This window comes from Saccopteryx leptura, chromosome 1 (assembly GCF_036850995.1).
Source record: "Saccopteryx leptura isolate mSacLep1 chromosome 1, mSacLep1_pri_phased_curated, whole genome shotgun sequence".
In the NCBI taxonomy this organism is placed as follows: Eukaryota; Metazoa; Chordata; class Mammalia; order Chiroptera; family Emballonuridae; genus Saccopteryx; species Saccopteryx leptura.
The window spans coordinates 86,288,592-86,313,125 of NC_089503.1; the positions used below are offsets into that span (position 1 = coordinate 86,288,592).

The 24,534-nt window shown below is 39.7% G+C and overlaps 1 protein-coding gene and 1 non-coding gene across 2 annotated transcripts in view; one reads left to right on the plus strand and one right to left on the minus strand.

Annotated features, from left to right (window-relative positions):
* The window catches only part of ARHGAP42 (Rho GTPase activating protein 42), a 283,181-nt gene that overhangs the window by 183,429 nt on the left and 75,218 nt on the right, over positions 1-24,534 (plus strand). The gene's annotated exons all lie outside the window — the stretch shown is intronic.
* LOC136389981 (small nucleolar RNA SNORA81) lies at positions 4,915-5,092 on the minus strand. Its single transcript, XR_010748514.1, has one exon. It is a non-coding gene; the product is annotated as a small nucleolar RNA SNORA81 (small nucleolar RNA).

Below are 24,534 nucleotides of genomic sequence, written 5' to 3' on the forward strand. Positions count from 1 at the left end.
AAAGCAGAAAACCAGCTTTTCCCATGAAGGGCAAAGGATCAGGGAAGCCCCTGCAATCGTGATAGCGGGAACTGACTGACTCAGCTCCTGGTCTGTCCCACTTTATAGTGTAGAAAACCAAAATCCCTTAATCCAATATACAAACAAGGAAGTCTCTGATACAAAGTCACTTATCCAAGGCATAATTGGATTCCTCATGAGAGTGCACCACCCAGATCATACAATCAGTCAAGGGTGTGGGGAAAAGCTTAGTCCTAAAACCAAACCCTAGGCCACAACGACCTGGCCTGCTTATAGCCTGTCCCCCACACCCAATATAAGTCATAAGTGAGCAAACATATATATCATATTTACAAACTTATTTGACCAACAAGAGCCCAGCCTCACCCCCCCCCCCCATTCCTGTAAGCAGGGGAGATTCAGGCGCTCTCTACCAGGTTTGTTGTGGCTTCTTTGGTCCTTGATTTTTGAAAGCTGTTCTTGTAGTCCAGATTTGGTTTTTCACGCTGATTGTTCATAAATTAGTTTATAATACAGTTCGGTGGTGTGAGCTGGGAGTCTGTGCGTCTGCCTACTCCGCTGCCATCTTCAGGTCTCTCAATATGATTATTCTTAAATTAAGTTCTAATCCAATTTGGTCCTGAGATGTGGCAGTTGGAACATCTGCCTACTCCGTTGCCATCTTGGAATCTCCCAACAGCTTTAATTTTTCATTATTCTGATTAAGTTTAGCAGGAAGAGATGAAAATGCAACCCCAGAAAAGCATTAATATTGAACAATAAAATGATTTAACTTGTCACCATTTATGTCACATTGTTTATTTAGATCCATATAAAACCTCAGCAGTTCTTAAGTGGACCTCTTTGATTCCATCGTTCCCTAAAAGACCTTTTGCATTTGATGGTGAAACTTTTACTGCTTCAGTTATTTCATTCCAAAGTAATGAGATCTTTGGCATCTAGATTTTATAATCTAAAATATTGACATATTCTCTTCTACTACCTCATCCTCCTTTCCCAATCATGAGTCATTAGAAATTTTATTATCATGCTATCATACATCTTGTCTTAAGTCACTGATACATATATGTTCATTCAGTGTTGGCAAACTCATTAGTCAACAGAGCCAAATATCAACAGTACAATGATTGAAATTTCTTTTGAGAGCAAAATTTTTTAAACTTAAACTATATAGGTAGGTACATTCCTTATCGAGATAGCGCCTGCATGTGGTATTTTGTGGAAGAGCCACACTCAAGGGGCCAAAGAACCACATGTGGCTTGGGAGGTGCAGTTTGCTGACTATTGAGACAGTTTTGATCTGCTTTGTATTATATCTGGGGCTAAGTTTTGGGGAGGCGAAAATAAAATGTGATACTTGCCTTCATGGTTCTTCCAGTGTAGCAGAAAAAAACCCAGAGAAACATAATTACAATGGAATGTGATTAGTGATGTATCTGAAATATACCCTTAGTATTTTATGAATACAATAGGAGGGACACTTCACTCTGCTTAAACAGGGGAGGCTGGTGGATTTCTGTGAAACTTTAGCATTCAGCAGGTGCAATTTAAAGGCTGGCAGAAATGTTCTATTCAGTGCAAGGAAAAACTGTATGCCAGGCAAAAGAGAAGAATCATGGTGGTATAAGCTTTTGTGAAGTGGCTTAGAATTTTGATATGCTCTGGTGTGATTAGAGCTATATTTTAAAACATGAACCACACACACAAAAAAAATGTATTTTACATCATAATTGAGTGATTATATTTGCTAACATACTTCTGTTTCTGCATGTGATATAATTTGGTGTTTTCAATTTACTCTGATCCATTTTGTTAAAACGAATGCTGGTGGTTATAACCCAAGAAAATGATCGGAAAACCCACCTGTATTTCATAACCCACAGTATGAATAAATACTGGGCCAGAGGTTGGCAGATGTATGGAAGTGGAAGATGAAGTCAACTGAGTGAGAAATGAGACAGGAAGTATCCAGCTGGGGCAGAATAATGGAGAGTTTTGTGCTGTGCCAAGGCAATTATTTTATTTTATTATTTTAATCAAAACTATGATGACGATGATTAGGATTTAATAGATAGTCTGTGTGTCAGAGAGTATTCTGGGTCGCTCACTATATTTATATTGATCTTTACAACAACACTGTAAAGAAGGGATTGTTTTCACTCTCTTCCTACCAGTGAGTAAACTAAGCTGCAGAGAGTGTGATATAATTTGCCTAGGTCTAGGATTAGGCAGCTAGTAAGGAACAAAGCAGGCAGTTTGGCTCTAAGGCACGTGTTCCTAATCACAATGCTACATTCATGTGGCAGTCGAATTTTGAACCTGTATTTCAAGAAACTAGTTTATGGGCATTATAAAAGCTGGAGTCAGAGAGACCAGCTACCAGGCAATGATTCATCATTATTTGCGTTAGAATGCACATGATAAATTTTGTTCTACCATTGGGGGGGGGGGAGGGCAATCATTTCTTTGTACCTGCTGGCCACACAGACTTGCTGACCAGAAAATCCCACCAGCAGGAGAGCAAGGGGAGACCACCTCAGGCCTGTGTTACATCACAGAGTCTTTGACTCAGTTCCCACCAGTTACACTCTAGTAAGTTACAAACCTGGTCTCTTCCAAGGGATTCAGAGATGAGCCTCATCTTTAGCCCTTCTGTTTCTTCTGTATCCTTAAGGGCCTCATCACTCTCATTTTCTGTGTTCATTCAGCAGTACCTGCCATGGGCGTGCTTTTCTAATAACTTAGTAAGAAAGCTCCAGGAACTACATCTTCTTAACAGTTTACTTCTGTCCTTGCCTTCGGTCAGAAGAGGCTTATCTCCCCATCTGTGAATTCATCTGTTACCAGGTCTCCAAAGGAAGGAGAACACAGGACTGAGTCCACCATTCTGTATGGCGTTTTTAACAATTCTATCACACTAGCTTAGCTCAGAGTGTGCATCTCAGTAAAAGATCCAGGGGACTCTATTCTCTTTCACCTCAGGCTGAGTGTTCCACCCTCCGCAGTGGAGATGTATTCTTTGTTTCCTCAGCTGAGAATGTTCATTTTTCTGTGTTAAGATCAGGATCAAACTGCAGGACAGATCTGGCCAGCTGCCTGCTTTTTGTGGCTCATGATCTATGAATGGGTTTTACATTTTTAAATGGTTTTCTAAAATTAAAAGAATAATAATTTGTGACATGTGACAATTTTGTTAAGTTCTGATTTCAGTTCTGATAAAGTTTTATTAGAACACAACGTTACTCATCTGTACATGTTTCCCTTGGCAGCTCTCATGTTACAATGGCCGAGTTGGGTGGTTGTTTCCAGGATCATGTGACCCACAAAGAACTGAATGAATATTTATTATCTGGCCTTTTGCAGAAAATGTTTTGCAAACTCCTGGTCTAAGGCCTGAAACAAATGTCACTTTTCACCCTCCTGCTATCTTTTAGGTCTTCTTGTAAATGGGACCTCCTCTAATATTATAGCCTTTGTAATGCGCATTTGATGAGCTGCCTCCCCACATGGGAAACCACAGAGTTTATAGTAACATTAAATTGGCCATGACCTGGAACAGATTAGTAGTTGAAAGTCATCTTTGTAACATAAACACCAAAATTTTTTATTTTAAATTTATTTATCTTCATGGAAATCTTTTACCATTGAAGCCAAATTTATATTCTCAGTTTAAAGCCACGGTTTTGCACACAAGTTTAGAAGAAGAATTTTTTTTTCTTCTTAAATGGGATGTAGTTAGATATTTAAGAGAAGGCCATGTAAAAACCACTTTACAATCTCATGCTTTGGTTTAGGTGTTGCATTGCAACGTGAACTCCAAAATATGGTAGATATCTCCACAGCGGTGCTTTAAGTGGGAACATGGTAAATATCCTCATGGATTTAACTTTCTTTTGTCCATATGCATTGTTTCTACACTATAAAAAAAAACAGTTGGTGAATAATGAAACAAAAAAATTATTTTGTTTTTGGGGGGATGTGTAGATGACTCCTTCGGTAGCCAACATTATTGGAATTTGTGGATGTATTTGTATAGATTCAGTGCTAGATAACAAGAGGTGTGCTTGAAACATTGAGAGAAATAAGGCAAGGTCTGCCATTTTTATTCACAAAAGTAAACATCTTTCATTGACTTTATTAATAGGTTTTGCTTACTATAGCTTCCTACCATTCTGTCGTTAGAGTACATTCTGCATCTCTCTCTTCTCTATACACTCAGTAAAATGAACGCTCTCCAGAGATCATCAGCCCACGTTTGCATGGAGTGCCTGGTGATTTACTGACTCGGAATTAGGGAGATGACCTCTACAGTTCCTGGAGAAAACCCAGTGAGAAGTGAAGTGATCTCACTACAGAAAGATTTCAGGCATTGGAAAAACTGGCCTTATTTGGTAAATGTGGTTAACTGGTCCCAGCTGGTTATACTGGTGAGCTCATTGTGAGATGCATTGTCTCTTTAAGCCAAATTCTTGTATTTTTTTTTTATCCATTACAATTAGTGTTAAATGGTATTTGTTTAGATTTTCTTGATGTGTTGGACTAAATCAAATCTGAAAGAGCAATGTTTTATTTAAAGCTAAAAATCATTGACACTTTAAAAAGGTTCTATTTGTATTTTTTAGTCTATTATGTTATTTAGCCTGTTTAAACTGTGGGGAATTTTGGGTTAATTTATGCTTTGAAGAACAAGACTCCTTTGGGAAGCAAATGCATGCCTACTCTGACTTTACTATACTCTCATACATGCTTTTATTAGTTTACTCTGTACATTAGAATTTTAGGATGGAAGCTGTTGACTACATTTTCTTTCATTACTAAGTAGACCTCTGTGTTGTTGATGAAAGAATGTCCAAACCTATAGAAAAATATTATGAGTGTATTTATTTACTTATAACATATTGCACCAAATCTTAAGACAAAGGATACTGGACATTAAGAAAGAGGTCTGCCCCAGTCTTTACAATCTAGTGCATTTACTTTTCTTCTTGTGTGTACTCTGCTAGCATTATTACAAAAACCAAGATGTGATCCCAGTTTCTGCGATTTTAGCACAGTGCTTATACAAGAAGGCATTATGAGTTTATTTAAGCCAAATTTTGAGAACATCCCTGGAGCTAAGAGCTCATGTCTTGAGAAAATGTTGCAGACCATGGGAGTTTTGCAGTTCAGTTTATACATTTAGACTCAAAGGAGGAACCAGAAGGAAGAGCCATCAGTGGTGGATTAAGGAAGGTAGGAGGACAAACCCAGGAAGTCTCGGGTTGGATCAAGCAGAATAGAGAGACCCTTCTTTTACGTTGGTGGGAAGAGGATAGTTCACAGTTAACAATAAATAGAGTGGGTATGTGGGCAACAAGAGAGCTATGAAAAGTCATGTGGTCTCCTGGTCTGGTGGTTCTGTGCTGGTGGTGATGCCTCCAGGGGGGCTGAAAAGGAAAGTTACTCTGACCTGTCAAAGGAGTGTTATCCTAGTTACTACCTAAGAACAACGAATTAACAGGGCTAACTTACTCAGGATCGCCCTTTGCTAAGGAAGCCACAGGCCTGGGACGGGACTACCGCTGTGCCCTGCCCACTGAGGAATTTGTGATCAGACCATTCTCTGCAGTCACTCTGCTTGTCTGGCCTACCAGTGAGTCCCCTGAGTTGGTCAGGTTTCCTACCAATGAGAAGAATTCACAATGTGTAGAAAAGAAAAGACTGTGGCTTCTCAGGGTTTCTCCTTCTGTCTCAGGTTTGGCTTTTCTGAGAGTCATCCTGAAGTTTGCTCTTTCAGAGAGTCAGTTTTTGGAGAAGAAGCACAGGCTTTCAAGTCCAGCAGGGCTGGGTTTCTCTTGGCTCTGCCATGTGTGAATTTGATAACTTCAGGATAGTTCCTTAACTTTTGTTACAGTAAAAGGTGATATGTATTCTTCCCAGAATTTGTGAGAATTAATATATGTATGTGAAGGTGCCTGGTACTAATTAATAAGTGTCAATTTTCCATTCATTCCATTCCAACAGTGGACAGATTTCTTGGCCTCGCTTTTCACCGCCTCCTTTTGGATCATATTTATATAACCTGGTTGATCCCTCTGTCTCTGTCATCAGTTTTTCTTGTGGTAGGAGGAGAGAAAGGTTCTCCATAGTCTTATCATTCAAAACAAATTCCAGCCACATCAACTAGCTCATTAGAAATGCAGACTCTTTGCTCCCATCCCAGACATAACAAATTACTATCTTCATTCCCACCAGATCTCTGGTTAATTCACAGGAACAATAAAGTTTGAAAAGCACTGCTCCATATCACTTACTTGGGTTCCACAGCTCTAATGAGGAATGTGGTTCTCTTCGTGTTGGAGATCATCCTTGGGTCATGAAGTGCTTGAATGAGTTCAAAAAGGAGACTCATGAAAGAATTGTGGAAGAATTATTTCTCTGTTCTTTTGTGCTTATCAGTCAGTTCCCCACATATGTGAACCTCTCTGCCTGTCTTGCCATCTTGTTTGACTGGACTGTGATTGTCAACTCCTTCTGAGAAGGACATTCTGTACTGTTCTGTTTCTGTAAAGATAGTAAGTGCTCATTAATGTTGCTGTGGGTTTCTTCCTGGGATAGAGTCTAGCAGAATTTGATATTACTATTCTTTTCTGTCTGATTCTCATCAGCCACTCTCAGTTCCCCAGTTCACATCATCTACTTTGCCATTTATATCCTTTGAGCTGGTGCTGGGGGCTAATTTCTCTCCTCCCACCATGGTTGTTACTACAGGAGCTTTTACTCCTTGCCTTTAATATTTGTGATCACTTCTTCTTCTCTCTTCTAGTTTCCCCACTCAATGTTTTCTTTCACTTTTTATTTCTTTATGTTCTCGTGGTTTTTAGGTGAGAAAGTCATTTGGCAAAGGGATTAAAATCTAAGAAATCTTTGAGCCCAAATGATAAGACTACCTCTTAGCCCAGGATCTGTGGGTTATCGCAGTCACTGACTCCATGTCTCACCAGGCGTACAGTCTTTGAGGTGAGCTATACTTTATCCTTCTGCCCTTTCCCATTTCTCAGCTGAGCTCCTGAAAGACACATTTATTCATTTTTACTCCCCCCAGTGTCTAGCAATATTTACATGGTATAAATAATGGAATTGATAAATCATGTCTGTTTGCTCATTAGTGGCAAAATTCTGTAGACTGAAAAGACTGGATGCTTGATTTGGGAAACTGCATAGAAAAGATTGTTAATAAAATACTTATTCAGACTAGAAGAAGGGGCAGGTTTAGTCATTGGGATCTATATCAAAGAATGGTAGGACCCCCTGTGGGTATGAATGGGGAGCTTGAATAACCCCATAGATGAGTGTTGTTCTCAAACGGCAGTATGTTTTTTTTTTTGTTTTGTTTTTTTTTTTTTTTTCATTTTTCTGAAGCTGGAAACGGGGAGAGACAGTCAGACAGACTCCCGCATGCGCCCGACCGGGATCCACCCGGCACGCCCACCATGGGGCGACGCTCTGCCCACCAGGGGGCGATGCTCTGCCCATCCTGGGCGTCGCCATATTGCGACCAGAGCCACTCTAGCGCCTGGGGCAGAGGCCACAGAGCCATCCCCAGTGCCCGGGCCATCTTTGCTCCAATGGAGCCTTGGCTGCGGGAGGGGAAGAGAGAGACAGAGAGGAAAGTGCGGCGGAGGGGTGGAGAAGCAAATGGGCGCTTCTCCTGTGTGCCCTGGCCGGGAATCGAACCCGGGTCCTCCGCACGCTAGGCCGACGCTCTACCGCTGAGCCAACCGGCCAGGGCCCGGCAGTATGTTTTTAGAAGATAATAACCAGGATACTTAATCATGTCTGGACAACACTAAACATTTTGATGCTAATAATTGACAGTGATGACCATTTGTGTATGGTTTTCATTCTTAAAATTAATCTTATGAGTTGAATGTTACTTTACGTATAATTAGAATGAGAACTCAGATGGTAGGTATTTCCATCCCTGCACGTTACCTTTCTCTTTACTCACCTGTTCTAGGTGGTTATGCCATTATATGTGGTTGTCTTGTATGCCCTCATTAAAGGATATATGATGGTTTAGTTTCTTGATCATAATATAAAACCTACCAACTTGGGTTTGGTATTAGTTGGTTTTCTTTAGTTACTATAAATTGTTCAAGTTACCATTACACGAAAATGTATAACAATTGTTATTAAAACTTGTTTTTAAAGCAGTAAGGTTTTGTTGTTAATGGTAGTGGTTTAAAATAAGCCACATCAGTCCTTTTACTCTAAATATCCCCAAATCCAATCCAAGGCTTTCGTGGAGCATTCATTCTTTTCTCTGTCATGTTTATTTTCAAGAGCTCAACATTTAGAAGCTAGGAATTTATTTTCATAAACAATTCAATAAACCTAATAAACTCAAAAGATGTTGAAAAGAATAATGTAATACTAGCTGGTAAATTGTCACAAAAATGTTCAATAGAAGCCAGAATGGAATCAATGGATGATGAAGTCACAAAGATGGAAATGTCACTGATGAAACAAAACAGAGCTGCCACACTTGGCCCCTTAATCCGAGTTTTGCCCCCATCCAACATCTCTGAATTTTTTTTTTCCATGTGACTTAACTTTATAGTGAAATTTATTGTTCACATTTCAGAATATTTCTAGGTACTTTCCTCTATAGAATTAATAATGAGACAAAGCAATTTCTGGATTCAGGAGAGATGTGGCGTTTTCATATGGTACAAAGGGAGCCGATTTCATTGCAAGGCCCATCCCAGAAAGAATGCTAAACAGCAGTCAATCCAGAAAGTGCCAGAGTAGAGAGAGAGCATGGGTGGTCATGACAGTGAAAAATAGGAAATTTGGGGATTGTGTATCTTTTGGGTGTCATTATAGATTCAAGCTTTTTGTGTCTGTCCCTGCCTGACCATTAGCCAGGTCGTGGATGCAGGAGTGGCTTACCTTGGAAATGTTCCTTGTTCATTGAGTTGCCACATGAGATCTGACGGCACTCAAAGATGGCTTCCTCTGCTCAGAGGTGAGGGAGAATTTTGCAAATAGTGGAGCCTGTGATGTTCTGCTGTGCCCTGTGACAAGGGCTTGAGGAAAGTAAACAGCCACTTTCCCCGATGTCTGATAGGGCATGGGGCATATCAAGGTAAAAAGCTCAAAGTCTGGGTCATCACATTTCGTTATCTTGATTGCCACCAGAGAGTTTAGGGAGCTAAATAATATCGGTTATGTTATACTGAGTTTATTTCCTATAGAATCTTACAGAACCTTTAATGACAACAATTTTCTTAGGTTTTTTATGTAGCTATTGTCCTGCTGCCTGAAACTTGTACAAAGCAAGAGTCCAATTCCATTTACCATGGAATCAGCTTAAATCAATCCCATACTTTTCACTACAACATCAGGTACTTCGTTCTATCTTTTACTTTATTTGCTTTTTCTTAAATTTTTATTTTATAGAGACGAGACAGTCAGAGAGGGACAGATAGGGACAGACAGACGGGAAGGGAGAGGGATAAGAAGGATCAATTCTTCGTCATGGCATCTTAGTTGTTCATCGATTGCTTTCTCATATGTGCCTTGACTGGGGGGCTACAGCAGAGTGAGGGACCCCTTGTTCAAGCCAGTGATCTTGAGTCCAAGCTGGTGAACCTTGTTCAAACCAGATAAGCCCACACTCAAGCCAGTAACCTTGGGCTTAAGCTGGTAAGCCTTGCTGAAACCGGATGAGCACGCGCTTAAGCCAGCGACCTCGGAGTTTTGAACTTAGGTCCTCTGTGTCCCAGTCTGATGTTCTATCCACTGCACCACTGCTTGGTCAGGCAATTTTTTTTTAATTAATAAAAAAACAAACCTGTATTTGCTTCTGAGCCTATTAAATTTGAAATGGTCTCTAGAGTTCAATTCATAAAAAATATTTTGCAGAACTACATTTCTCAAAACCTCTTCAACATATTTTGTAGACATATCATATATAAATACTTGGATCAATTTTAAGAAGCAAAGAGTCTCATTGTTTATAAACTGTCATTGCCAACATTTTTTTTTTTTTTGCATTTTTCTGAAGTCAGAAACGGGAAGGCAGTCAGACAGACTCCCGCATGCGCCTGACTGGGATCCACCCGGCATGCCCACCAGGGGGCGATGCTTTGCCCATCTGGGGCGTCGCTCTGTTGCGACCAGAGCTATTCTAGCACCTGAGGCAGAGGCCATGGAGCCATCCCCAGCACCTGGGCCAACTCTGCTCCAATGGAGCCTCGGCTGTGGGAGAGGGAGAGACAGAGAGGAAGGAGAGGGGGAGGGGTAGAGAAGCAAATGGGCGCTTCTTCTGTGTGCACTGGCCGGGAATCAAACCTGGGACTCCTGCACGCCAGGCCAGTGCTCCACCACTGAGCCGACCGGCCAGGGCCCATTGCCAACTTTTGATTGATTTTTTAAAATAATTTTGTTGCACATGCATAAATGCCACTGAAATAATAAAATATTTTTTAAAAGGATTACTGGAACCAAAATTAAATTGTAAATTTTTATAGAAATACAGTGTGTCCGTAAAGTCATGGTGCACTTTTGACCCGTCATAGGAAAGCAACAAAAGACCATAGAAATGTGAAATCTGCACCAAATAAAATGAAAACTCTTCCAGTTTCATATCTATTCAGTGCAGTTCAATGTGGGCTCACGCACAGATTTTTTAGGGCTCCTTAGGTATCTATCCCGTATATGTATAGCCTCTACAGACTCATCACTGACTGATGGCCTACCAGAATGGGGTTTTTCCACCAAACTACCGGTTTCCTTCAACTGCTTATCCCACTGAGTAATGTTATTCCTATGTGGTGGCGCTTCGTTATAAACGCGCCGATATTCATGTTGCACTTTGGCCATGGATTCGAATTTAGCGAGCCACAGAACACACTGAACTTTCCTCTGTACCGTCCACATCTTGACTGGCATGGCCGTGGGCTGCTCCACTGTATACACGGTGTTACGTCATTATCTGCGCATGCGCACATGCTACCACATCATCCTACAGAAACTAGGAGGGTTTTCCTTTGATTTGGTGCAGATTTTACATTTCTGTCATCTTTTGTTGTTTTCCTGTGACCGGTCAAAAGTGCACCATGACTTTACAGACACACTGTAGTTTGAATTACAAATATACTTTTTAGATTCTACAAAGAGAACTAAGTAAATGCTTTGGAAAAGGAAGTACACTGTTTCTCTCTAAAAGCACTATGTATTAAACTTATTTTCAGTGGAACAACTTTAGATCCAAGAGCACATCTTGACTTTTTTTTTTTAACCTCTTTAGTAGGTGGCGTCTCCTACATGTGTTCAGATCCTTAGAAGTCTGAGCTCTGCATTTTCCATTCTAAGGCTTTATAGTTGGATAACTTTGGACAAGTCAGTATGAAAGGATACAGATTATAGCTATTGCTTTGTATTTTGAGAGAATTCAATGAAATTCCTAATGTGAAATATTTTTGTGAAATCTGAAGTGTTATCCAATTGTTAGTTGTTATTCTTCTCCATTGTAACGAACATATTTCCAGTTTATCTTTTTTTTCAAAACAAGCAATTTTTCAAAATTTGTTTTTATCTAAAAAGCGTAACTGTCCTACAGGGAACTGGCTTCTTGAGAAGTGGTGAGGGAACAACGTTCCTGCAGGGGCTGACTAATATCTGTGGGGAATATGGAACAATACATTTCTTCATAGAGTTGAACTGAATGACCTCTTAGTTTCCTTTAAACTCCTGGGTTCTCTGATTGCTTAATTTTTAGTTATGTAGAAAGATCCTTCCTTTTGCTATTCCTTGGTTTAGAAATTATCAGAGGACTTCTGGAAGTAGCTCTTTATTCCTTATAATTTTGAATGATAATCACAAAGAATTCCATTTTGTATCTGCACTGGTTTTACTTAGCACAATGAAAGCCATGTTCCTGTTTGCAAGTTACATATTATTGCAATAATCAATGCATTATCTGTGAAATGTAACATGAGAAATGACTGTTCATCAGTGCAGGTCTACACTGGATAACCTACCTAGAGCCAAATTAACAACAAGACTTGCCACTATTTGCAAGATGGCAATGATAGTTTAACTTCTTTGAGAAGAAATAAAAAATAGAGGGTAGAGCACTGAATTCAGTTTAGACTTTATGTTGACCCTCTTTGATTTAAAGTGAACATGATCTCTTTCTGAGCTGTGTTCAGTTGGATAGTTTAAAAGAAAAGCACTAACTAGAAATTAAAAGACCTAGAATTTTGAGTCATCATATCACTCAAATGGGGGTAATTAACCCCCATTTTAGTCCAGCTACCTGTCTGACATGTAAAGCCCTTTACAAACCCTCCACTTAGTCGTCACCTGTCTTATACTTAGGCCAGTGAGGCAGGCACTACGTGTGAAGCCACCCATTCCATGTGTTTGCAGCTCTGAGTTATAGTTCTTCCTTATTGATCATTTCATCTCTGTTATAGACCTAGTACTGTACTGAGTATCGGACATGTATTTATGATAATACACATTGTGATTATCCTTGCTCTCCTGTTCACTGCATTTAGAACCGTGTCTAAAGCAGTTTCCCATGATGTCCTATCAGATATTTGTAAGATCCCCATTCCTAACCTTTACTTGAACTCTTTGAAACCTTTCATCTTTATTTTCTACTTTTTTGAAATGAGGAGATCAGATCATTTCTCTGGGCCTTTCTAGTTCACAACTCCTTATGGTTCTTTTTTTCTCCTTTTTATTGAGTTTATTGGGGGTGACACTGGTTAACAAAATTATACAGGTTTTTGGTGTAACAACTCTATAACACATCATCTGTACATTGTGTTGTGTGGTCACCACCCCAAGTCAAGTCTCCATCCCTCACCATTTATCTCCCTCCCCACCCCGTACCCTTTGCTACCTCCTCTTTTTGCCCCCTCCGCCCAGCAGCCACCATACCAATCTTTATGTTTCATTTGAAGCATTCCCCTGAAGATGTGAGCTTTGATGCAGTATAATCCCGTAATGGACACAGAAATGCTCCTCCCACTCACCCCCTTCAGGGACAGGAGTGCTGTAGCCTGCAGAGGCCAGCAACTGTCAGCTCCTCCCCGAGCATGCTTGCCTCTCTTGGGGCAGGCCAGGACTCAGGCAGCTCACATCCAGTGAGTATGGGGCAGGGCTATAAGGTGCAGCCTGTTAGACTCACTACCAGAGAGTTCTGAGAGGTGATTCGAGCTCCAGAGGGCGCCACTGAGTGAGCCCAGCCCGCCTCCATGCACCACAGTCTGACATCACCCTCGAGCCAGTCCTGATGCTGGAGAAGCCAGGCAACAGCAATGTGGTTTGTAAAAATGCTTTGTTCCCCCCTCAAGCCCTGTATTGTATTAAAAATTGTATTTTTAAAAGGCTATTTTCATAGTGGTCGAACCTTTCTCCCAGTGAGAAGGGGTCATTACTACAATGAGACATGCCAGCAGTTCCGATGAGAAGGAACATGTGGCTGTGAGCTTAATGCCTCCGATGTTATTTAGAGCTTTGATGTCTGTGGCTGCCATGGAAAACAGCCTTTCTTTTTAAAATCTTGTCCTAATTTCACTTGACATGTATCCCCAGGCCTCCAACAAACTGTTTACAAGTAAATGATAATTTCGTTCCTGGTCAAGTGACTTCAAAATGAGAATGTAGACTTTTATTTTAGAGAAAAATGCGGTTTTGTAAAGTGTTACACAGGGAAGAATGGAATTACTGACCTAAAACAAAATGGGTCATGCGGTGATGATGTGTGCAGAGAGGTGTGAGTGGGTGTGTTTGGGAGTGATCTTTCTCCTTTCAGCTCTCAAACTCTGTGGTCTCAGTTCATGTATTAGTAAATCAATTGGCATTCATGTAATGGCATTAAAAATGAATCTGTTGACCAAAAGTAACCAATTTCCTGCTTTTATCATTAAATGCATAAAATGACTTACTCCACATAATTTACCTTCCAGAGTCATAAAAATAACAAGAGTCCAGTACTCTTTATGGAGGAAGAGGGACTTAGTGTCAGTCTTGAAGAATGTGTAATATTGCAGAAGCGGCACCGGCATGGTCTCCATGCTGTGTGGGCTGGTGCTGCCAAACAGCCGTGACGGCATGTCTGTCTCCTCAGTGGGCTTCCAGCATCACCTCGTCGTTAACACTGTGTTAGACTCTGGGGGGTGCGGTGCTGTCACATGTGTCCCTTTTCCATCCTCCTAGTAAGGCTTCTAGCATCACCATAGCAGGAACTGATCTCATCCTCGAGTTCCAAAGCCCTTTTATCAAAATGCTTCTTATGACATTTACTATAATCGTTTCTACTTTGCATTGTGGCATTATATTCTCTTCTCTAATGATAAGACTTTGCAACAAAGACCATATCTCAAGTAGCACAATTAGAGGTGTTCAGGAAATATATAATGAATCCCCGAGGGGGTTGACTATATTGGACAGCGTGGTTACAGATGAGGAAAATGAAGATCAAAGAGGTTGTCCCTCATGTAATTAGCATGTTTGCTAAGTTGTCTGGTGTACACCCTGTTTTTCTGATTTAATCCAGTGCTCTTTTTCTGTTAGCTAATAGATGTTATGCATGAGAAATGATCTCCAGAAGAAGAAAGTCCGACCAGTCCTGACAGCCCCGCTTCTCCCTGCCATGTTCCCTCACTCCTGGCCGTGTGCCGTGTGCCGTGTGCCCTGTGCCCTGTGCACACAGCACTCCCGCTGCTTTTGCTACCCCCTCCAACTCCATTCTTGGCCCTCCTTTTCTACCTTTCTATGTCCAAACCACTCTCCATAGTCCCTTTTCCTCCATCTGGGTCAAGTGGCAGATAGCCAGTGCCAGCTTTATATGCCTTTACCAGGCTTAAGGGATGATGTTCGGTGTCAGAAGTGAAGTCAGTTAAGAAATGGGATGCTAAGGAACAAATACACAGAAATAAGACACAAAATCCAGGGAACTTCAAAGGCTCAGTCTTCGGAGACCTAAGGAACAGAGCCAGCATCCAGAGGATGGCAAACATGAGGGGTCTGGGGGCAGAGTTGTCCTTTGCTGTCACGTCCTCTGAAGGTCCACATTTCTGCCTCCATCAGTGTCCCTTCATGGGCTAAAACTCACTCAGCTCTGTGCAGCCAGCACCAGACCTCTTGGAGATGTTCCAGAAACCAGTCTTTTGAAAGTTATATTGTATTTGTTTCCTTTTCACAGCTTAATAGTTTAATAGTTTTTGATGGCTTTCTACATTATCCTATAAGGTCTGTGAGGATTGAGCTGGGAGATATAAAGCCCTAAGTTATTGCAATGATTTTTGAAACAGAGGTGGCAGAAAAATTTGAAATATATTTTGAAAGCAAAAGCCATGGGTAGAACCTATAGATACGAATGTTTCGGGAAAGGAAGACGTCTGAAAGGATGACAGGGTTTCCTATCTTAGTTCATACAATAACCATACAAATGTTTGTTTTCTCTATCTAGAAACCTTTGTCATCTTTCACACCTATGTCATTCCTCATGGCCAGAGAGTCATCAAGTCATGAAAGATTTCATAAATTGGTACCTTTGTACTTACTGTATGTTTTTTTTTAACTCAGGCCCTAGTGATCTCTTGCCTATACAGTCCTTCTCAAATGCTTCCTTCATTTTGTTTGCAAAGTAATCTTCATTAAAATAAATCTGATCTTTCTCTGTCTCTCAACCTCCCTTTGAGTAAAAAATATCCCTGAATGACCTAAACATCAAGTTAGAAGGCTGAGGGCCTTAAACTTTTCAGGATGTACAAAAATGTTATTCTTTGGCAACTATAATTTATCTCCCAAATTGCCTTTTATGTACTTGAAGATGGTCTAATAATTTTTTATTCTGACCCTTGTCATGTTTACATTGATCATGAGTGATCTCCACTGCCTGGCTGATACATTTTATTGTATTTTTGTTATGCTTTGTCTCTTTCTCCCACTAGCCTGGAGCATAGGCAGTATGTCTCGTTCATGTCCATTTAGTCTTCTGAGTGTTCAGTATTCACTGAATAAAGAAATGAGGATGTTTTGGTGGAAAGTGTAGTCTTTCTTAGATCACCTCCAGAGAAAAGTACTAAAGAAAACCTACATAGTAAAATACCCTGAACCAAAAACCCTGTGTAATATGGGCAGCCTCTGGACAAGTTTCAACAATCTCAGCACCTGAAAGTTAAGCCTTTTACATTATATATTTTGGAACTAGTACTGTTGGGTAGGCTAGCTATGTGCTGGGAATAGTCTGTTGTTCAGAAAACAAATACACTAATGGGTCATTATTTAACATCCTTGATAGGTTCTTGGAATTGTGGCGGGAAAATATATAATGAAACCAATTTTACCTTAGGCTTACTGGTATAAAGAAAAGTTAAGTTTCTACAGCATCTTTTCTGTGTTGCAATGAAACAGTGTTGAACAAAACAGTGTTATTCAAGGACCTGCTGTACTTTGGTGGCTCCTGATCTGTATCAAATTATAACCAATAGCAGTATGCTTCTCGAATATTCTGTTTGCTAATTTATTAGTTGTATTCTATTGATTCAAGTTCTAAAAAGTGCTGCTGTAAGCTTATCTCTGATTCGTACTATAAAATCTGCTGTTAGGCCTGCGTTTAGAAAATATGATAAAAAGAAGCTATCCTTATAAGTACAAATGGAATTGATTATATATTTTATCTGTAAAAACTAAAAAAGAAAATGACATTTCATGAAGGATGCCTAATAGATGCTTCTAGAAAGGCTTAAAATGTCAGGTTTCTAGTCAGTCATTATACTTCCCAAACACTGTCAAGTTAGCTATTGATTTCTATTACCCTTAAAACAGAAGCACATTTTATTTCTGGTTTTTCATATACACCTGTGACCGAGCTCTCGGAAGGAAAGATTCCTGACTCAGCTGGTCACATTCCTTAAGTGTAATTACCTTACCTCATGTCTTATAGCATAGTCAGGTATACTGAGTAGTTTAAAAATTCTTCCTTATGACTAAACTAACTATCTCAGATTCAGTCCATTTCCTTCTGTTATTTCCTCAACTGAAGATGGAGAACAGGTGGTCACCATGTGACATACTTTGGATTTTACAAGCAACAAAAACAACTTGTAATTTTTTTTGTTTTCGTTTCCTTTTTTTTTTTCTTTTTATTGAATTTATTGGGTGACACTGGTTAACAAAATTATATAGGTTTCACGTGCACAATTCTGCAACACATCATTTGTACACTGTATTGTGTGTTCACCACCCCAAGTCAGGTCTCCATTCATCATTCTTTATTTCCCCACCCCTTCCTCCACCCCCTCCCTTGTCTCCCTTCCCCCCTTCCCCAGGCAATCACCACATTGTTGTCCATGTCCATGAGTTTTTCCTCTTTTTTTTTTTTTTACAGTGTTAGGTGTGACAGCCCTCATTTAGTTTGCACAATTATAAACATACTCTAGACTTTAGTGACCTGTAGGAATGGTAAAATTCACAAAAGGCTAGATAATGACTCTGGACTACACAGACTACATTTCACAGGCACTCTCACCACATTTACATGATACAACAAAGAGGCTTCTTGATCATAAAGCAATAGTGATATGTAGCGATTTAAACTTCTGGTACATAGATGAAAATAAAGTGGTTACCAGTAGGAGGGAGATGTGGAGGAGTGGTACGGGAAAGGAAGTAAGGAGGGACAGATATAAGGTGATGGAAAATGATTTGACTTTGGGTGACGGGTCAAATTAACAGTTCAAATGCTATAGAAACGTTTACCTGAAACCTATGTAATCTTATTGATCCGTGCCACCCTGTTAAATTAAATTTTCTGGTACAAACTTCAGTGAATACTGAAATTTTTAAAAAAAGTATATTTTGGTTAATGAAAATTAAAATTTGTTTCTGAACTTGTGGCATAAGCCATATGACTTGTTAGTAGCTAAGTGCTAGCCTTACCACTCAGCCTTCACTTTTACCTACCAAGAGGACAGCTTTCAATGCCAGCAACCGTTGACATTTTGAATTCTTCATTGCTCTAATCAGTTATTATGAAATATTGAGAATGGGATTGTGCCAGTGGAGTTTGAAAACCCCAAACTAGTAAGGCTAAGGAGCAGCTGAGATAGCGGTAGCTGAAAATGCAGGAGTAGGTGTTTCTTATGGTCCCCCACATCCTGACTGTTGACGTTGCTGCCGTTAGGTTATCTTGTTACATCAGGGGTTGTTTGCCCACTCACAGGGTCGCACCACCAGCGGTCATCAACCTGGGGTATGTCTTATGATGTGTGTGCCTAGGAAAAACTTATGCAGAGCAATACCAGAGAAATCACCTTGTTTGTGCTTTAAGTCAGCTACTTTCTGTATACTATTTGCATCTAGAATGTTTAAGCTGAAATCATTGAATCCAATAGTTATTCACTCCTAAGTTAACCATGGCCCCAGAGTGGTTAAGTGTCCCAGGTAATACACCTAGTGATGAAAACCAGAGGGATGGCTATGACTGTTTGACAATGTTTATAAAATCGGCAGATTATATTTCATTCAGCATTTCTGCATTGAGCCTTTTTTATGTGGGAAGTACCACATTAGCTTTTAGTCCAGACCAGCATTTCTCAACCTCTGTACAGTTACCATGTTGGGTTGGATAAGTCAATTAAAAGCAATGTCCCATTTTCTCTCCCTGACACACACACAACCCTGTATTTCTCCTTCATGTTTATCCTGGGGAGCCCTTCAATCTGGTTGTGTAAATTAGAGTTTAGACAGAAAATCTGCCATAGTGAGTTTGCTCCTAAAACCACCGTGGGAGTTCTGGCAGCTCTGGGTCACAGGCTCAAAGGCCCCTCCCATCACCACTAGACTCCTGATGGAGTAAGTAGCACCTGGGTTGGTCCGCTCCCACACTGCTGGACGGTCCAGTCTGAAGTGCCAGACAATTTGTATCCCATGGGGAAAAATTTTGACCAACTATTGGTGATAAATCTTGCTTCCTCCTTGTTTACCCAATGAAGTCCTGAGATGTGTTGGTTTTGTGGAGATTACTCCATAACCTCCAGGTACCTGGCATAATGTCTGAGTAACTGGATGTTTTTCCTCCTCCTCCTTCTGTGGTCAGTTCAGTAATAAACACTTGTATTTCCCTTTTCTCCTTGTCTGTCTTCCCATTTTCTCCTCACTTGGCTCCCCAAGGATTGTTAAGCAGACTTCAGTTGGTAAGCCTTGCCTCAGGCTGTTCTCCAGGAATTTTGGAAGAAAATATTATATCTAATATAATATGTAAAATTAACTTGTATTTGCTATTGCTTTCACCCTAGGAAGTAAGGAAAAGACAGCTCCTGTGTTGTCGTGAGATGCAGTAGTTGTCATAAGCAGTCTTTGTCACATGAACTCTTTTGAATCTTCATATTTGGTCTGAGGATGGAAAAACAAAATGCTCTGGTGTTTTTCAAAATGGTTACTTTTCCTCGTGTACCTGCAGGAATAGGAGGAGATTTCTCTTTAATCTTCACTGTGAGAACCTAGTAGAGCTCCTGGAGGTAAAACTAACAAAACTGTGAAGGGCGCTGTGTAGGAGGGACCCAGGGAGATCTGTCACTCAGACTTCCCCATACTCAGCCTCCTGCAGTTCTCCACTCACAGTTCAGGGGTTCCTATACCTGTACAGACTCCCAAGGGGCTTGCTCCTCCAATAAATTGGGATTCTCTGCATCTGCCCTGCTGGCTCTCCAGTGTTAGGGGCAGTGGTTTGCTTTGTGACCTCACTACTCTGGTGGATATTTGTAAATTTTTTAGTTTATTTCTCTTTATACTTCTTGTTAGGGCAAGGCAGCCAGAAACTAGAAGTCACCTCTGTTCTTCTATTCTCTTTATTTCCCATGAAACCTCACTCCCTGTGTTTTTTTGTTTATTTGTTTGGTTGGTTGCATTTTGTTTGTTTGTTTGTTTGTTTGTTTCTAAGGGGAGGAAGTTAAAATGAATTTCAGGCTTCTTCAGGCTGCATTTTACTGTCCAAATAGCATGAGCTTTGAAAGCAGGCAGTTGATTTGGCCTGTCCACTTTATGCATGGTAAATTCTGAGATTTTGTTCACATTACTTTTCTTCTTTGATCATACATTTATGTTTGTAAAATGAGGATAATTATTCCTACCTTGTGGGCTGTGTGCAGAAGCTTACTATGCAAAATTATTTGTAGCCACTGAAGAAAGTTTGGTTCCTTCTTTCACTTTTAACCTCAGTCTTGGTTGACCCAGGCAGCAGTTCTGGTCAGAAAATGACCATTTACTAAAGGCCAAAATGAATAAAGGACTCATAGAAAACGAATTTGTGGGTAAGCTGTCAGTATACTGGGATGACTTTCTCTTTCCAGTAATCTAATTTCTGTTCTCTTGGTACCCTTCCAACTTCTGTGTTTCTCCTTCTCTCTGTATATAGCTCATCTCTTTAAGTAATTTCTACTTTCCTCTCCCATCTCTTCTGACTGAATTTAATTTTTATTAGAGACATATATAGCTTTTAACAATTTCATAATATGAAGTGCTTACCAATTATAAAATAAGTCAGCTCCCAACTCCATCCTTCTCCTCCAGAGGTGCACTCACCAAAGACAACCACATATAATTTTTGAAGCTGTTTTATATTTTCCTGTGTTTTACTAAATAATATACTCACTCTCATTTTTCTTTCTTTAGTTTTAGGTATTATTAAGTTATTTAGCTACCAAAGAACATGAATATTTAGCACCTTTATCACACCACAACCACCACTACTTGGCAATATATTTCCTCTCCTACCATCCTCCAAATATATATATAGTTAAATCACATTTTCAAAAATCAAGGGTCAGTGTTCACATAATGTTGATTATTGTTCATAGATGAGCCATGCCAGATTCTTTGATTATGGTTTCTTTCTTGCATGTTTGTTTTATAGAGTAAATAATTGTCTTCTAAAATTTACGGAAAATTCTCTGTTCCCCAGTGCACAGGTGTGATTGCAAACACATCTTAATATGTTCAAACACATTAGATATCTTCTCCACTTTATTTTCATCTTTCCTCAAGAGACATTCCTCCTGTAGCTCTTTTCTTAACTGGTTGCTTTCAAATTCATCACCTTTCTGGTCTGTTTTCATGGACATTTATATTATACTGTATGTGGCTGGACTATCCTGGGAATTCCCATTGCCACCTGGAACTGATGTTTTCCTAGATCTGATGCCTTCCATTTTTGGTTTATTACTTCCTTTTAGTGGAACACCTCCCTCCGTGTCCTTCCTGAGAAATGATACAGAGCTGGTAAAATTTTGAGACCTTCGAAACTTATAAATATTTTTATTTCACCCTTAATCCATACTGACATTTGGGCTGGATGTTGAAACTGAGGGTTGGAAATGATTATTCCCCAGAATACTGAAGGCCCTGCATCTTTGTTTTATAACTTCCTGTGAATTTGTTGTGGAGTCATTCCTGTACCAATTTCTGATGTTTATTTGTTTGTTTGTTGTATTTTTCTGAAGTGAAAAGCGGGGAGGCAGAGAGACAGACTCCTGCATGCACCTGACCGGGATATATTCAGCATGCCCACCAAGGGGTGATGCTCTGCCCATCTGGAGTGTTGCTCTGTTGTGGCTGGAGCCATTCTAGCACCTGAGGCGGAGGCCATGGAGCCATCTTCAGTGCTCAGGCCAACTTTGCTCCAATGGAGCCTTGGCTGTGGGAGGGGAAGAGAGAGACAGAGAGAAAGGAGAGGGGGAAGGGTAGAGAAGCAGATGGGCGCCTCTCCTGTGTGCCCTGGCTGGGAATCAAATCCACAACATCCACATGCCGGGCCGACACTCTACCACTGAGCCAATGGGCCAGCGCCTCCGATAGTTTTTATTTGCCCTTTGCTTTTAGGTTTTCATTTTTATCCATAGTTTTGTAATATTTTATATCTTTTGGGTATTTTCTCATTTATTGTACTTTGCATATATTGTGTCATTTTAATATGGAAACATTTTAAAAATCAGGTCTGGAAAGCCTCATGTATTTTTTAGGTAATTCCTTTACTCCTTTTTTCCCTCCAGTAGTTCTATTAGTCAGATGTTGGGCTTTCTGGTTAATCTCCTAATGGTCTTATCTTTTTTCAGTTTATTTTCTTTTTTAGTTCACAGCCCTCTTTTGTGTTTTATTAATTTATTCATACCTCATTCACATTTTTCTCCCATAGCAACCATTCATATGAGTTTTATGTGTATATATTTTGTTTTATGTTCTTGTAAAATTAGTATCAATTTGTAGGTGTGGCTTTTTAACTTCCATAAATATATATTTTTTATTTTTCACTGATAATTATATTTTAAGATCCATCCACCCATAATATTTTATTCTGACTTCTGTGTAGCTCTCCATAGTGTACCTCTAATTCGTTTCATGTCCACTGATGAAGATCCTGGCTGTCTTCTTGTACCCACAGATGCTTGTCCTCATCCCTGTTTCCTTATGGACTTTTCTATAAGGATCTTTTTAGAATGTACACACAGAAGCTGGTCTTGGGCATCCAGGTGGCTACTCAGTAGTGCAACATTTCTCTCTAGAAAGGTGTCACCCTGCTACAAGCCCCTCTTAGTACCTAAGGCTTCCTGTATCTTCGCATGCACTCAACATGTAGTGTCATCCAACTTTCTGACTCTTGCTGGTATCTGATAGATATGATATGATATTGTAATACTTTAATTTGCTTTTCTCTTGCTATTTATGAGTTTGAAAACTCTCCATATGCTTGTTACCCTTTTGGCTTTCCTCCTCTGTGTATTATCCCTTCACATCTTTCACACATATATTTTTCTTGGTTTTTCTGTCTCTTACAAAGTAGGAGATCCTTATAAAGGCAAATATGAAACCTTCAGTTCTTATGAATCTGATCACCTGGTGGTGACAGTGGTGAGGTCAGTGGGACCAGGAGAGATATGGTGAATAATGCTAATGCAATTAACTCTGGAAGGAGCCCTTTTGGAATGTCTATATTTCAGCATATTGAGGAGGAGGAGGGACAGGATGGAGAATGGTTTGGAGAGACTGGGAATCTTTGGGTGCAGTCCCCACAGGGAGACACTGTTGTATAAGCTTACTGAGAGTCTCAACAACTTGGGCTTCTGGATACCAGGAATCTCTTGGGCCTCAGGAAACTCCTACACAGTATGTGGTTGGAATAACCTACCATCTGGCCATTTTGGGCTTAGAAATGGTGATGTCACTCTGGGCCACCATTTTAGGCAGTGAGTAAACCCCACCATCAGAACAGGAAGAAGTCTAGCCAGGATTGGTGTAGTTCTCTCACAATGCAAACCACAGTGTCAGTTTACAAGAATTCCACAGACTTTTGAAATAGAAATGTAGCCATTGGCATTTATTACTCTTCATATTACTTTTTCTACTACTATGAAATCTTTTGAAGGAATTTTCAAAATATACTCGTAGGGCTTATGGTTACACTGACATGGTGACACATTTGCATGGGAAATTTTGCAGTATCTTGTGTCTCAATTATAGCATGTGGGCTGTCTTAAAAATCTGATGCATAAATTCTAAATATGTGCTCCATTTAAAAATAAATAGAAAATAAATTGTCCCTGCCTTCATTTTAAAATTATATAGCATGATAACATTAAAATAAAGGTTGCTAAGACAAATTGTTTAAACAAAACTCTGTAGTAGTCTTTTTTAGAAAAAATGTAATTAAAAACACCAAGAATTTCTATTTATGATTTTCTAAATGTTGTGGTTGATATTTATCTTTGTAAACCTCTTGTGGTCTATGGAAGGCATTGGTTTGGTCTAGTTTTTAACAACTGTGTATAATTTAACATTTTTATCTGTATGATATACCTATAGTTAAAACTATTTTACTGTGTTTTGTTTGTTATATGTAATAGCATTGAATAAAATTGACACCTGGAATTCTTGCTGTAATGATTTCCTCCTGTTGTAATGTTTCCTCCCATTCCTCACTTCAGTGTGTAAAGTGAAGGTGTGGCATGACCACAGCTGCTAAGCTTAGAAGCTCAGTGACAGTATGATCACTATGCTTAGAATAAATGCAGTGTAGTTTGGAAAACAGATTGTAGACTCAGAATTTATCTCATACGTTCTCCAACTCTAATAAAGTTGGGAACCAGTTTGCCATTTCTGATGATCTGTTTTTAAATATTTTATCATGTACACACTTATCACACATGCATACATCCATGTCTTCATTTTTTAGTAGTTCCCTAGTTCAAATCTACTCACAGTTGATTTACAGAAAATGTAATTAGTATTTTATGGATCATGCCACAAAAATAAGAAGACAGTTGACCATGCACAGCATTTAGTAAAAGTTCATGGGTTATTTTTCCCTTCCCTCTGCAGCACTGGTTTCAGAGGAAAATCTTAGGTTGATATCCACAACAAGTAAAGAGAGACAAGTTAAGTTAGTAAGTTCAAATAGACTTGGCTTACATGAGCAGTAAATTATGACTTTTAGGGGAGATGCGAGTTACA